This window comes from Protopterus annectens, chromosome 1.part1 (assembly GCF_019279795.1).
Source record: "Protopterus annectens isolate FY-2018-M chromosome 1.part1, PAN1.0, whole genome shotgun sequence".
Taxonomy (NCBI): Eukaryota; Metazoa; Chordata; order Ceratodontiformes; family Protopteridae; genus Protopterus; species Protopterus annectens.
In genome coordinates, this window is record NC_056726.1 from 916,918,318 (window position 1) to 916,935,279 (window position 16,962).

The following is a 16,962-nucleotide window of genomic DNA, read 5'->3' on the forward strand; positions in this document are numbered from 1 at the left end:
AAAACATTGATTAAGTAAAGCCCAGTTGATGTCACAGTCCATCTCCACACTGTCCATCCTACAGACTACAATATTATTTGCTACTTGGATGTTTGAATTATTAAACTGAAAGCAATAATGGTCCTAGTAACAAACTTCAACTTGCTGTCATCATACAATACTGCATCATTTTGGCATGTAATATCATTGCTCATGTAACTGCTACTTCTTTTCAATACTAAGTTTGTTTCCTCATCTGTTACAAATGTATTTCCGATGTCAATGACTACTATGAAGGTAAACCGAACAGTATCCATATTAATGCATTTCAACTTGCTGCACTAGCTCCTCAGGCAGAAGAGGGAACAGATGGAGTTGAACAAGAATGACAGAGCCTCAAAACAGACTAGATATGTGATCAAGAGAGGTATACAGGGAAAGCTGTTGGGTGGAATATAAATGTCCAGGAAGTCAAAAGAAAATAAGGCGTACAGAAAAAATGGACAACAGTAGAGACAGGCTTGAGTAAGAAGGAATACTGGCTGAATAACAAAGACGCTAAGAGAACAGGTGCAATAGCAAGGAACACGGGAGCAGAGACAATCTACCAGAGTCTGGGAAGTAATTTGAAAGATGGCACAAAGAATCTATCAGGTTGCAGATCAAAGACAGAAAGATAAAGATAGTCACTACACACCATTAATAAAGAATGTCAGTAATAACCTGCTCACTAGTCCACAGGACATCAAAATCGCACAGAAGCTGTGGCTTCCGAATGAAAATCGCACAGAAGCTGTGGCTTCCGAATGAAAATCGCACAGAAGCTGTGGCTTCCGAATGAAAATCGCACAGAAGCTGTGGCTTCCGAATGAAAATCGCACAGAAGCTGTGGCTTCCGAATGAAAATCGCACAGAAGCTGTGGCTTCCGAATGAAAATCGCACAGAAGCTGTGGCTTCCGAATGAAAATCACACAGAAGCTGTGGCTTCCGAATGAAAATCACACAGAAGCTGTGGCTTCCGAATGAAAATCACACAGAAGCTGTGGCTTCCGAATGAAAATCACACAGAAGCTGTGGCTTCTGAATGAAAATCACACAGAAGCTGTACTGCCCCAAATACAGCCTGATGATCCTAGAAGAGGAGTCCACCCTAGAAGACGAACAGCACTAAGGAAAATTATGGCAGAGAAAGCCAAAAGCCGACATGAGTTCACAGCAGAGAGGATCGGATGTTGGGTATGTTAGGGGTGAAATGGCTCCACAGGGTACCAATACCAGTAAGAGAAAAGTATGCACCAGATGACCGGAGTATAAGCATTCTACTGCCAGTGTAAAGAACGCAAGAGACATTCAGAGCTGTGTGCAGTAACTTCTGTCACACAACATGAAGGTTCTGGAGATAAATGATTGATACATGAATATGCAGACAGAAGATGCAGTACAGATTCAGATCAGGATGTAGGACAACTGACCCAATGTCTGCAGTGATACAGACAGTTGTGAAGACGCTAGAGATGAGAGTCCAAATGGTCATTCCTAGACTTGCAGAAAGTACATGACAAAATACCAACAAAGCTAATTTGTGGATTCTGATACTGTCTGAAGGTCCAAAAACATTGGTAAAAATTAGTACGAGACCCAATTCCACAACTAACAGTAATTGGACTCACACAGGGGCTCCCAGTGGGAGAGGGTAGGCATGAGGTATCAGGCTTGAGCCCATTGTTTTTAATACTGGTGATGGTACCAGATCAACTAAGTTGCTGTATGCAGGCAACATGGCACAGCTGACAAGAGTCTGAATAAGAATGTCAGTAAATGATGGGGGAATGGAATTCAAAACTGAAAGCACACTGGCAAAACTGAGTACAGTTAAGACAGCTGGAATGGCAAAAAGGGGGGAAAATCAGAAAAAGCTGAGAACTGGGAAATGAAACAATTGCTGAACAAGTTAACAGTTTCAAGTATCTGGGAGGGACTAGAAGGAACACTGAATGAGGAGGTCCAAGAGGCTGCAGCCAACTGGCAAAGAATATCAAGGCTAGTGTGTGGCAGAAGAATGCTAAAAAAGCTGAAAAGTAATATGTACAAAAGAGTGGTATGACCAGTATTTCTGTATGGTACAGAAAAATCTGCAGTAATGGCACTGCAGTTGAGAAAGTTAGATGTGCTGGAGAAGGGTATTAGCATGCACACTGTGGGACAGATGAAGAAATCAGGACAGACGAAAATCTCAAGTAGCCCTAACTGCATAGAAGGTCAAAGAAAATATATTTTATGGTGGTTCAGACACATGTACAGGAAAGAAGACAATCTAGTGAAGATGATTTGGGACAAACAGGAAGAGGGCAAGAGGAAAAGTGGGTATCCAGCAAAGAGATGGCTGGATTGTGTGATGGAAGACATGCAACAGTCAGGCATGACTGTCAAAGAAGGCAGGAGAGTGGCAATTATATACAGGGATGGCGAAAGATGACAACACCCTGATTCCATGTAGAAAATGGGAAAAAGGGGATTGATGGCAATAAAGATGCATTTCAACTTCTCACAGACAGACACTCAGCAAGCTATATAAACAATTATCTAAAGATAACCTAGCAATGTCCCTTTGGTTAAATGTAAGCCTCTCCACATCCTACACCAAGTGCTTAGCCTCCCATGAGATATCTACTAGCCTCAAAAAGAAAAACACTGATCACTGCTATGAGAAGCGTGTACAGATACCACTACTCAAAGTCATAGCTGGTGACCAGATAGTATATATTTGTATAAAAAAAAGAAAGATAACTGCAATAAAAACAAAAACTCTGAAAACAGGACTATCTACTCCATAATTCCTTCTAGTGTATACCAACTGAGTTTGCAGTAAACATGCCATCATGGAACAGTACCATAAATAGCTGCTGGGTAGCTGATATAAGGTTAACCAAGTAGCAAAAAGCGTACTGCAAAGGCAAAACTAAACAAAAGTGTCTGTGACTGACCTTACAGCTGCTAAAACAGAACTCTCTACTTCTTGCCAACCTCAACTCCAAAAACTATGCAGCTGGCAGAATAATTTTTAACAAGAAACAGCTTTATTAAATTATCACTTGCAACACAGTTGCAAACATTATACATCATTTATAATCTATCCAGTCACTGTCAAACATTACATAGTTCATTCAAATCCAGCTTACTTTAAACATCAGTCCTCCTCTGCAAATATTTATCCCACAATTCACATTTTTTTCTATGTAATTTGCTCCTACCCTTTTCTATACGTCCCATTTCCAGCTGTTTTATCTTTGTTATTACATTCACTACTTCTAGTACAGCTGGTTTAGACTTTGATTTCCATTTTCTAATAATTGCTTTTTGGCAGCCACCATAATTAGACTCAGCAAGGCCTTACTATGTTCTAGGCAATTCCAATTCTACATCATAGCTCAAAAAAATTATTTCCCCAGTTACACTAATTTTCTCAGGCACCTCTGACAGCAGTCTGCAGGGAATTGTTACAGTCTGCCAACTCATTACACTCCCAGAAAAATGCATTCTCAATTACCTTTTCCTTCCCCATCACACCTCCAACATTTGCTGTCAACCTGAGGGAAAACTTCTTTGGAGTTTACCTGAGGCATAAAAATACCTATGTAAACACTTCCAAGTGAAGATCCTAAGTCTTCTAGACTTTGTTACATATTTGGAAGACATACATATATCCCCCCATTGTTTCTTTGAGAGTTGCTTATCCAGTCTCTCTTCCCAATCCTTTATAATCTACTCTGATTCTTAGTTGTTGAATATTTTATATGCTCTACTAATTATTCCTTTAACATCAGTTTCTGTTCTACTAAACACTCTACCAGTGTTGGTCTTTCACTTAGATCCCCCTATTTCTTTCTCTATGTCTATACTCTGATATCAATCCTTGACAGGGAAGGCAATTTCTAGCCTTCAGTCCAAATAACTTCTTGGCCTTTTCCTATTGTATTACCTTTCCCTCTCTATTTGCTTCCTATACACTGGTTCTTTTGCAAGTTTTCTCCAATAAATTCCAGCCCCCTCTTGCTTATCCTTAATTGCAGTCATTCCTATTGGCAAAATCTCCTTTCTTCATTCCTGTGTTGGCTTAGTTCTTAGAATACTTTGTGCTATTTTATGAATATAATATTCTGTATTGTTATTCTCCTTACTGTAGTGGTGCTGCGGTAGCGTTGTCGCTTCACAGTTAAACGTTGCCCGTTCGATTCTCAGTTAGAGCGTCTTCTGTGTGGCGACATGCGTGAATGGGCGTTCCTTCATTGAAGGTTGTGCGTTAGGCCCGGCAAGCCAGCACGTAAGACTCTACTGCCAATCATTAGCGGACTGGAGTTCCACTGTGGCGACCCCTAACCAGGAAAAAGCCGAAAGACACAACTTATTGTTATTCTCCTTAAGGAAATGCATCCAAAATCCTAGTCTCTCCTCATTTCTTGAGCTTCCTCCTATTTCGTCATCATCCTTTTCCACTTTGAATTATAGCTTTCTGAATACCTCTTCAAATCAGGTAATCCCAAACAATCTTGTTCTATTGGAACAGTCAGCTTATCCCGCTTGACTCTTGCAGTCTTTCCCTCTCAGAAAAAATCCTCCAACTTGGGACTAAAAACATTTTCACTGCTTGTATCTTACTATTCATATCCATAAACTGGCAGAATAACTCTTAGCTATTGCTGCTGGTTATAGCACACATGTCAACATGGTAAACAAGGAACCCCGAAGTAGAATCTAATAAAATTTCCTCTCTTCAAATGCCACACACATTTCAAATCAGAGTGCTTTTGCTGACAGTTTCTTTGATCAAAAAGATATTTTATTTTCAAATGTTTCAAAGGTAGTCAATGTCCCCGGCCAGTCTCTGTTAAATCACTTTACTGCAATGATGGAAGAGTGGCATAGAAATACATACATAACAGAACATAGTCAGTTAGTACTGACAGGCAAATTTGCCTTTACGTGGGAGGCTACCAGCTCTATTGTCCTACTGGCATAAAGTTCAGAGTGTGACTTGGGGCAACAAAAGTCTGATTAGCAGCTCAGGTGCATGGTGTACCTGTCTGGTGGAACAGAGACACTTTCTGCTTGCCTCTTCAGGGGGGGGTATGGTCATTTCATGAGGCATGAAGGTGATACCAGCACCATGATGAAAGACATTGCTGTAGTTGTTAGAAGGATGCACCACCAAATATACAGGGGAAGATTCCCTTGCTGTACCATAGATTGTCCACTTTGGTCTCAGCCCTGCATATCAGTAGGAGATGGGCTTAATGGAAAAACTCAAAAGCCCATAGTATGATGGCGCTGACTTCTCTACTTCTCAAACACAGCTGTGAAACAGAAAGCAGCTTGATGGCTAAGAGATCTTCTCCACCAGAGGGATGAGACCCACTCAGGGAGGGACACATCTGATATATCTCCCAAATGCAGTAGCCCCAAAGAGACAGAGACTCTGGAGACGAAGTCAGTGCTATGTGAAAAAATTATATATTTGGGAGGCTGACTGATAAAGAAAATGGTGACAATTTCACTTTAGCTTTTGTACTGGAAGACATGCCTCTTCCTCAGTGCGGTTTGCAAAATGCTGGTTACATGAGCTCATTAGTAGTTATGAAGCCATGTTTCTTCACTGTCTTTACCAGCAGTGCCAATCATTTACTCACTGCACACTGGCTTGCCGCAGCACTGAAACTAACAAAACAAGGGAAAAATAAGGATAAATAGAATAGACTGAGGTCTGGTTTGTATGCTAAATAAAATATTCTGCATTGCTAGAATAGGGAACTTTGTTAAAAAATCAGTTAATAACCCTACAATACAGGATGCTTCATTTAGTTCACACTAGATCACCTATGTATTGTGTGTGTGTGTGTGTGTGTGTGTGTGTGTGTGTGTGTGTGTGTGTGTGTGTGTGTGTGTGTGTGTGTGTGTGTGTGTGTGTCTGTCTGTCTGAATATACACACATCTGCGCAAGTTAGTAACTGCTATATTCCAACCTTTTTTCACTTTAGTTGAGCTCAAACAATTAGGTTTTAATTTCATTCAGTTATCCAAATTATTTCCATCAGTTCCGGTCATGTAATCCATGCACAGCTTGCCATTTTTCTTACCTTGGTAACCACTTATAGAACCTTCTTGCCAAGTGCTACAGGAAAAAGATTCAAGGCATTGTACCTGAAAATAACAAAAAATGACATTACTGCAATATGTCAGCTTTCACAATCTTTTAAAGCAGTTTGATAAAATGCTTCATCTTATTTCTCACATTTTTACAATTTAATATATATAAAGCACTTTGTCTATTCAGTATCTTCACAAATCCTTATCTGTTTAAAAACTTTCATTTGTCTCTCTAGTGCTTGCTGTCTGTAGGCTATTTTTCCTCTGTGTAATTATCTCTTGGCTAGTGGGGGCTGGTTCTTTTGTGTTCTTGTAAAAAAAAAAAAAATAAGTTTCTGTCTTTGCACACAGTGCAGACTGGAGAAGTTGTTGACCGCAACTGAGCTACAAAATAAGTATCTTGATTTTTTTTTTGATTATTTTTGCAGATTACTGTTTTTACAATTTAATATATATAAAGCACTTTGTCTATTCAGTATCTTCACAAATCCTTATCTGTTTAAAAACTTTAATTTGTCTCTCTAGTGCTTGCTGTCTGTAGGCTATTTTGTCCCACCCTCCCTCACTGTTGGTGTGTTGCTCTTATACTTGGTGGCTTTGCAGTTGCCCGCCCCTACTGTGACACACCTCCCAGTCTAGTGTCATTAGCTCATTCTGCTTAATACAGAGAGAACATTTGATAAGACCTTCTGTTCCTCCTTTTTCCCTTTCAAAAAGTAAAACAAAACTTTTTTTTTTTTTTTCTCTTTCGCCCGAACCTTCTTGTGTTCTGACTGTCCTTCTCAAACATTTTGGAAATATACAGTATATTTCAGAGCATTTGTTATAACTGTATTTGCTATAACTGATTTAAGTATTTTTTTCTGGCTTTTTGATTATTTACTGCTTAGCGACTGCATTTTAGCCTGTTTATACAGTTCTGCATTCTATTTAAACTGTTTTTGTGTTGATTAACTGTTTTGCACTTTTAAAACGTTAGTTGATGCTTAATTTTACCTGTAGGCTAATACACTCAAGTGCGCTAGCCACTTAAAAGCATTTACTGTCTGTTTTTCCTCTGTTTTCTGCAAAAAAAAAAAAAAAAAAATCTTGTTTTCCCGCCTTACTGAACTAGAATAGTCCAGTCTTCAGAGTTTGCTGATCTCTGGGCTTTGTCTTGGTTCCTGTGCTATTCCATATCCTTATTTGGATAAAAGGAAGCGTCTTTGTTCACCAGTGGGAGTGGGGAACACTGAGCAGCCTATTTGTCCCTAGAGGAGTGGTTCCAGACAGAACCTTGTAGTCTATTGGCCATTTTGGGTCAATTCCTAGCTCTTTTTAGTCCCCTGTAATAAAGCCCGCTTTAGAGCGCTTTTTCGCTTGTATTCAACTCAGCACCGCTCCTCGTGGTGTCCTGCAGAGTTCTACAAGCAGCAGAGAGCAAAAGAGTGACTTTTTCCTGATTTAAGTATTTTTTTGGCTTTTTGATTATTTACTGCTTAGCGACTGCATTTTCGCCTGTTTATACAGCTCTGCATTCTATTTAAACTTTTTTGTGTTGATTAACTGTTTTGCACTTTTAAAAAGTTATTTGTTGTTTAATTTTACCTGTAGGCTAACACACTCAAGCGCGCTAGCCGTTTAAAAGCATTTATAGCATTTACTGTCTGTTTTTCCTCTGTTTTCTGCAAAAAAGAAAAAAACAAAAAAAAAAAAAAAAAAAAAAAACCTTGTTTTCCCGCCTTACTGAACTAGAATAGTCCAGTCTTCAGAGTTTGCTAATCTCTGGGCTTTGTCTTGGTTCCTGTGCTATTCCATACCCTTATTTGGATAAAAGGAAGCGTCTTTGTTCACCAGTGGGAGTGGGGAGCACTGAGCGGCCTATTTGTCCCTACAGGAGTGGTTCCAGCCAGAAACTTGTAGTCTATTGGCCATTTTGGGTCAATTCCTAGCTCTTTTCAACCCCCTGCTATAAAGCCCGCTTTTGCGTGATTTAGCGCGGAGTTGCCCATAGAGCACCATCGGGAAGCGCCGGTTAAACAAGGTTAAACTATTTCTGGCTCCGTAAAGTCTGCTATTCAATTTTTCCCTTAGAACTTCTCTACTTGCAATCTAAACAGTCTATTCTCTATCTCAAAAGCTCAGCACTTGCTCCTAAAGCATTTTTATATAGGTAAAGTACTTGTATACTAAACAAAGTACTACATTAGCCTAGAATCCCCTTGAGTACCCATTTCCCTATAGGTCCCTTCTGACTCAGTTACACAGCAAACTTTTTCACTTTTTCTAGCATGTCAAGGGTCAGTTGCTAGCGTCCTCTCCTGTTCAGCTGGTGAATCTGGGCATCTTGAGGCAATGTTACAATTGCCTCATGTACACAGACAACCCACTCCTTCTCCCACAAAACACAAACACATGTGAGAGATGCAACTATATAGCCAAACTGGAGGCTGAGCTCTCTCAACTCAGGACAGGCAAGACCAGACAGGAGGAGAAGGAAACCACGCACACCACAAACCCAGTTTCACATAGAACTATCACAACTGCAAAACAAACACATAAACACACAAAGACATACTCGGAGGCACTGATCAAAAATCTACCAAAACTACAGAGGCCTCCAAAGCAGACACCCAAGCAACTGCCACCTCAAGACATAAGACATGCAACACATAGTTCTCAAAGTCAGTGTGCTAAACAGTCACAGCCCTTAAGGCCAAACACAATGCCAGACACACTTGTTATAGGTGACTCCATAGTCAGACACACTGACGTCCCACTCACCAGACTGAACAAGGAAAAGATCACAGTAAGCTGCCTGTCAGGCGCTAGAATCCGCCACATAACACAAGCACTCAGGTCACTCCACAGCAAGTACAAGTATGACTCAGTCATTGTCTATGCCGGTGTGAGCGACCTGAGACGTACCTCCCTGGACTACATGAAAAGAGACATAGAGGAGCTCTCTTATGTAGCCCAGGCCGGTATGACCCTGACCCTGAGCAGTATCCTACCCTCACCAAGAATGATGCCACAATACAGAGACAAAATGATCAGCTTTAATAATTGGCTTAATTACTGGTGTCATTCTAAGGATCCAATGTCTGTCTGCCTGGGATGACATGCTTGACAAGCCACGCTGTCAAGGGACGGCTTGCACCTGTCACCCCTGGGCTTCCGGATATTGGCAAAGGCTCTTGCCACCCCCATAGTGCCTTTTTTAGGCAAAGCTCAAATGATAAACCTACCGCCCTAGAAAACAAAAATGGAGAAAAACTAAGGGTAATACTGCTCAATGCCAGAAGTCTAAACCTCAAGATGCACGCCCTCGAAGCCCTCCTCAGTATGGAGAACATCGATGTCTGCGCTGTGACTGAAACCTGGTTCAAGGCTCCTGAGAGCACCCCAGCACCATCAGGTTATACCTCATATCATGCGTTCCGGCCCCAAAATCCGGACCGAACCACAAAAGGAGGGGGAGTATCCATATTCATAAAGGATACCCACACCTCTAGGTTAGTGGCAACGCACGAAGCATCGGAGACCATCCAGGTGCAATTAACCATAGGTAAAACTGCCCTACAGTTTGTAACATGCTACAGACCACCTTCTCAAACTCAGGAAACCCACACAGTCTTCCTGAAGACACTGGAAAGTATGAATGTCTCTCCAAACACCATCATATTGGGTGACTTCAACTACCCAAACATAGACTGGGAACATTACTCAAGCCCCAACACCCTAGCCCAAAGGTTCCTGGAGTTCATAAACTCAAATGCTATGGAACAACTAGTCACCATTCCCACAAGAGGAGAAAATATACTAGACCTGATCATCACAAACATGGGGACAAAATGCTCCACACCGGAAGTATATCCCTCATTGGTGAGATCAGACCATAAATTAATCTCACTGGAGATCCACATCCCGCCCCACCCCAGCAAAAAAGACCACAGTGAAGAACTTCTCAAAAGCAAACTTCACACTTCTTAAGACTGGAGTGGTATCCTTCAAGGCCCCCGAGCCAGTGGAAACCACAACCCACGCTGCTGAAACCCTTACAAATGCCTTCTACGAGCACCTCCAGGAATGTATGGATCAAGCAATCCCTAATAAAATCAAGACTCTTTCCACCAAAGGCAGGCGCCCGGTCTGGTGGACCCCAGCCATACACAAACTCTACAACAAGAGGAGAAAGCTACTACATGACAGAGCAAAATCCCTAAAAGGGAAGGCATCTCTGATCAATACTAGCAAAAACTACGATCACTCATAAAATCATCCAAGGCCAACTTTGAGAGAAAAATCGCTAATGACACAAAAGACAATCATAAGGCCTTCTTTAGCTATGTTAGAAACCTGGGTGGAAACTCCCAGATATGCTCAGAATTAGTCCAAAATGATAAAAAAATCACTGAACCCACAGACATTGCCAACATACTGGCAGACAAGTTCAATGCAAATTTCTCCCCTCCCCCCCCCAAAAGGAGAAATATCTATCCCACCAGAGTCTAGCCTCCCAAACATCTCAGATGCCCAGGTGAGAGCTGCTCTCTCTAAAGCAAAAAACACAGCATCAATGGGACCGGACGGTGTCCCCGGCTGTGTACTACACGAACTCAATGAGGAACTAAACCCACACATAAGGCTGCTGTTTAATCTTAGCCTTACTACAGGATACGTACCCAAAGAATGGCGCATGGCAACTGTGGTCCCACTCCACAAAGGTGGTGCTTCTACGGACCCTGGAAATTACCGCCCCATAAGCTTGACGAGCCTCGTCTGCAAAGCTATGGAGAGGATCATAATGGAACTCATAAATAAAGACATTGGGGACCTACAGACACTGGATCCTACCCAATTTGGCTTTGTCAAGGGCAGATCCTGCCTCTTGAACTTGGTCGACTTTTTCAAAACAGTCACGAAGGCCATTGATGACCTAGCAAAAGCGTTCGACACAATACCCCACTCGGGCATCATAGAAAAGCTCATCAGCTTAGATGTAAACCCATATGTCAAAAGATGGGTTGCAAACTGGCTCAAGGACAGAACACACAGGGTTAGAGTTGCTGGTGCCATGTCAGACTCTAAGCCGGTCACGAGCGGTGTCCCACAGGGCTCAGTCCTGGGCCCCCTCTTGTTCGGCATTTATTTTTCTGAAGTGCAGGCAAACATAGGGGGATTGTGGCTGACAAAATTTGCAGATGACTGCAAACTGGGCACCATAACTGACACTCCATCAGACAAAGACATCCTCCAGAGAGGTCTCATAGAAATGGATAACTGGTGCCAGAGCCATGACCTTAAGCCAAATGCCAAAAAATGTATAGTCATACCCTTTGGGAAAAACAAGGTAACCCCTAATTACCACATAGGTGGTAATCCATTAAACACGGAAGACGTTATCAGGGACCTGGGGACCCAAGTTGACAGTAACCTCTCTTTTGACACTCACATTGCCAAAGTGGTTAGGAAGACCTTCTACATTGCCCACCTGATCATGAAGGGATTCACATCCAGATCAGGAGAGGTCATTGTACCCCTGTACTCTTCACTTATCAGACCAATGATTGAGTACAATGCCCCATTCGGAATGTACCTTACCAGACACCTGCAGCAGTTGGAAAGACCCCAAAAGTTCCTCACCAAAAGGATAAAGGGGCTCAAACATATGTCATACGATGCCCGACTGAAGAAACTCCAGCTCTATTCAGTCGCATACCGTCTGCTCAGAGGTGATCTGTGCCTGACATACAAGGCTATGTCCAACCTGGAATTAATGGACATGCTCCACCTCAAAAAATCCAAATCCACCAGAGCCACGAGGGCAAGAGACTTAAACCTCAACACGGATATAAATAGGACGTGCTGGAGAGACAGATTCATCACCCAGAGACTCCCTACACTATGGAACAGAATCCCAGTCCATGTGAGGCAGAGCCCCTCACTGACTCTGTTCAAGAGAAATCTTGACGAGTGGATGGGAGATCGTAGGTTTACCCCGGGAATCATCTCTGTATCACTGCTGGACAGAGGCACAGCAAACTAATGGGTATAGTATTCTCATCCTAAGGGGTGGTGAAAGCCACACACACTCTGGCTAGGCTTATAAATGCCCTAGGGCAGATAGCCTAGTATGAACCTATGAACCATGTAATTCTGTTTCCAACCATTTCCATGGCTAGCTTATAGGTTCAAAGATTAGTACTAGACTAACTGCTCTTGTGAGCTATTTCAGGCCTAGTCAATTATTTAATAGGAGAATGAAACCCTGTACCTTGTGTCTGTAAGGTAAACACCTTACCCATTATGTCAACCTCTCACCTCTAGTAGCGGTACAAGAATGGTAAAAGGTAAATGATCTGCCAAAAACTATAGCAGCATTTGACTAAAAAGCACTAAACCTTGGACCGCCCTACAAGCTTTTATATTAGCAATACCATCCCTACAATTCAATAAAGTCAATGTAGGTTCCGTGTAGAGCCTACACAGAATGTATTTGTGTATACGGCCACAGTTCCCCCTCTGCAGCTCGCCATACATACTAATTATGGTGCGTGCCTAAAGGAGATCACAGCAACATGTATATTGAATTTGTGTAAGACTGACGGCACAGCCACATACCTTTTGGCCCATTAACCTTGACCGGAAGGTGTACAAGACATTTTCTTTCATTAAATTGGATTTTTTTAAATGTTTATGTGCTTGTTTGCGTGATGCACAGAGTTATTTAGCTAAGCGCAGCACAGCATACTTAAGTATTAGACTTCCACTAAACAGCTAAAAATAGAAACCAGATTTATTCAATTGTAGTTCTGCAGCACTTAGCAACAGCAAACCCATGCAGCAAAGCAGTGTTATGCTTACAGTCACCTTCACAGTACATCTGAAGATATAAAACTTCCCTTCACTATCCCAGTTGCTAGATAGGTTGGGTTATAACCTACAGTGTAGTAGATCCCAGGTTCGAGTCCTGGGCAGTAATACTTTTTACATATAGTGCTGTAAAACTGTCAGGTGAGTGAAACATTGGTGGACTTTAATTTGTTACATTTAGAAAAGCCGCACAATGCTAAGCAGTGCTTAAACATGATTTATTTTATTTTATTTTACATTTGTTGACCGGGCTAATCCAACTGGATATATATCCGTTTACAGTAGAGGCCCAGGGAGAAAAGCTCCAGTACAGGCAAAACAAACAATGATATATCACAAAAAAATTATCTTGAAAAAATATAAAAGGTGAAAAAAGAGAATTGCAAAATAAAATCTAAATACTTATAAGATAAGTTCAACAAATTAAAAAATAGACATACTTTTAAGAAGCAACTCTCAACAATAGAAAGCGTAAGTTCGGAGCTCAGAAGGGGGGATGGGTAGCTAAATTAGATATGAGGAGACACTTTCAGTCGGGATTAGTACAAGGACATAGCCATTGAGTTTTAAGATGTTCTTTGATATGTTTTTTGAACAGAGAGGTAGAGTCTTGATTAGTTATTTCTTGAGGGAGTTGATTCCAGTGTTTACCTATGGAATTTGAGATTAACGCATCCCCAGCTTTATTGTATGATTTAGTTGAGGATACTAGGAGTTTATTTGCAGAGCGAAGTGTGGCTAGATTTTTATAAGGAGAAATCTGTTTTGCCAGGCTAGAAGTATTGTCAGGGAAGTGAAGGTTCTTATGAATGACCAGTAATTGTTGGTAGAGTAGGTGGTTGTTTAGCTCTAGCCAATTAAGTTGTTTGAGGTTGAGACAGTGGTGCGTTCTGAGGGGAGTAGCAGTAATGAATCTGGCTATACTATTATAACAGGTAGAGAGAGTTTGGTAATGTTATTTTTAGATAAGGTAGTATATATAGCAGAGGCATAAAAAAGGGTGGAAATCAGGTGCGTCTGTGCAATGTTTTTTCTGGCTGCTGGGGTAAGGAAGGGTTTAATTCTGTAAAGTGTACCAATTTTTTTATTAACAGCTTTAATAGTAGTGTTAATATGGTCATCAAAGTTGAGATGGTTGTCAATGGTTACACCTAATAGTCGAGTGGTTTTATCAGGGTTAATAGAGGTAGAATTATTTGAGGAGATAGTGAAGAATGGTATAGGAGATTTATTAGTAGAAGTAAAGAGAAGAAGCTTAGTTTTTTGGGGGTTAAGGAGGAGGCAGTGTTGCATAAACCATTTTTCAATGTTTTGGAAAGCTATTTGGGTGATAGACTGGAGGGAGGAAACATTTTTAGCAGTGCAGATCAAAGTCGAGTCATCTGCATATTGGATGCAGGTAGCTTGTGGCACATTCAAATAAAGGTCACTGATAAATAATGAGAAAAGGAGGGGTCCTAAGATTGATCCTTGTGGAACACCAACATTTACTGGAAGTAAGCACGATAGATTGTTCCCCCAAAGCACTGTTTGTTGCCTGTTTACGAGATAGCTTCTAAACCATTGTAGAGAATGTGAGCTGAGAGAGAAGAGGTTGAGTTTTTCAAAAAGTATATTATGGTTAACCATATCAAAAGCTTTTGATAGGTCTATGAATAGTGCTGAGGAGAAACGATTATTATTTATGGAGTCAGAGAAGGAAAGGAGGGCAGTGGTAGTTCTGTGGAAAGGTCTGAATCCATGTTGACATTCAGCTAGAAGTTTGTTTTGAAGAAGGTAGTTAAATTGTTTGTGTACGCATCTTTCCATTATCTTAGCTAATTGGGACAGTAAGGCAATAGGGCAAAAGTTGGAGAGCTCAGTAGAAAAGCCCCCTTTATGTAGAGGAATTATATGTGATATTTTCCAAATGGTGGGGATCTTTCCTTCAGAGATAGTCCTATTAATCAAAATAGATACAGGGAGATAAATAGCTTTTGCAGCTATTTGTAAGTATTCAGATGGGAGTTGGTCAGCAGATGGGGTACAAGGTTTGAGTTTGATGAGAAGCTTATAAATAATGGATGAAGAGACAGGTTGAATTTGAAAGGCTTTAGAAGAGACTGGAGAGGTATTTTGTGGGGATGCAGTAGGTGTGGGTAATGAATTAGCTAGGGTTAGAATAGCTTCTGTAAAGTACTTATTAAAGGCATCTGGGATCTGAGAAGAATTATTGAGGTTAAAGCCAGAAGGGATGAGAGTAGGTGAATGTCCTGGTTTAAGAAGTTTATTAACACCTGACCAGAAGTTTTGAGGGGTATTTTGACAAGTTTTTTGTAGATGAAGATAAAATTCCTTTTTGTCTCTAAGGGTATCTTTCTTGGTGGCATTTCTTAATTGTTTGAAAAGGAGGTGATCAGATGGACATTTGGTAGCTCTCCATTTAGCCCAGGTTTTATTTCTAAGGATCATTTTTTCTTTTGTTTGCTTTGTTAGCCATGGGGCAGTCTTGGCTCTTATCCTAGTAGAGCGTAATGGAGCGTGGTAATCAAGAATTTGTAGAAAGTTTTTGTTAAAATAGGTCACTGCTTCATTAAGTTCAAGGTGTGTCAAAGGTGACCAGTCACATGCCTGCAATTCAGCAAGGAAGTTATCAGGGTTGAAAAATCTTTTTGAACGGCATGTTCTTAGTTTATGAGTATTAGGATTATTTAATTTTTGTCTGAAGACATATGTAAGTATATGATCACCAATACTGTCAGGAAGGGTTCCTGGAGTATAGCTGTTGGGGGGGTGATTAATAAGGATCCAGTCCAAAACTGTCTCATTATTAGGTTTATGAATTCTAGTTGGAGTTGTTATTAATTGCGAGAAACCATAAAGATTAATATGGTTAGTTGGCTGCTGGGATGAACAGGTTTTCCAGTCAATGTTGAAATCACCAAGTATTATGGTTTCTTGGGGTAGTTGGTTTGAAAGTGAACTAAGTAAGTCTTCTAGAGTTTGAATATTATTACCAGGGGGAAGGTACATTCAAATTAGATAGATAGCTTTATTGTTGTTAATCTGAAGTTTGGTTGATAAAATGTCAGCTTTGTTACCTGTTAATGGAAGTTCATTATGAAGGGTAAGTTGTAGATTAGATTTATAGATTATGGCTATACCGCCACCTTTCTTCTTCATGCGGTCATATCTAAGTATGTTATAGCCAGGAGGGGTAATTTCCTGGTCTTGAGTAGAGGGTTTTAACCACGTCTCTGTTAGACATAATATATCAAATGCATGCAAGTGAAGGAGGGCATGGAGGTGGTGAATTTTGTTGTTGACGCTTCTGATATTAAGGTGAGCTATTAGAAGGGAGTTGCCTGCTTTGGTACATGAAGAATGAAAAGGTGAGGGATTAATATTTAAATCATATTCATTCATGATAGAGGGACCGGGATTGGGATGAACATCACCATGTAGGAGGAGGTGGTGATGAGAGAAAGATAGTAATTTTAGAATTTTAAGTGAGATATTAAGAATCTTTTTATTAAGGCAGAAGGTCATGTGAGATGTCCTATGGTATTTTGGTAGTAGATAGTTGGAAGAACAGGTAATGTTACTATGACTAAGGGTACTGAAGAAAGAGGAAGGTAGAGTTTGTTGCAGATGAAGGTTTTGTTTATATAAAGTGTTAATTTCAAAAGACAAACTGCACACCAAGTCACAAGCTGTAGTAAGCACCAAAACAGTTGTCACGATCAAAGTCCACTAATGAATCAAGGTTGGCACAAACACTTTAATAAGAATTGAAGCGCTTTTCGTCTACTACAGTTAGTAGACTTCCTCAGAACATTACAAATAAGCATTGGTAACCTTCCTTAAATGCTCTCTAAGATGTCAGCTGACATTAATTAAAGCAAGTTCATCCCCAATTAGTTAAAAAATAATAGGAATTCAATAAAATACATAAATTGAATATATTAATCCACTAAATACACAATTAAAACAATAAAAAATTACTT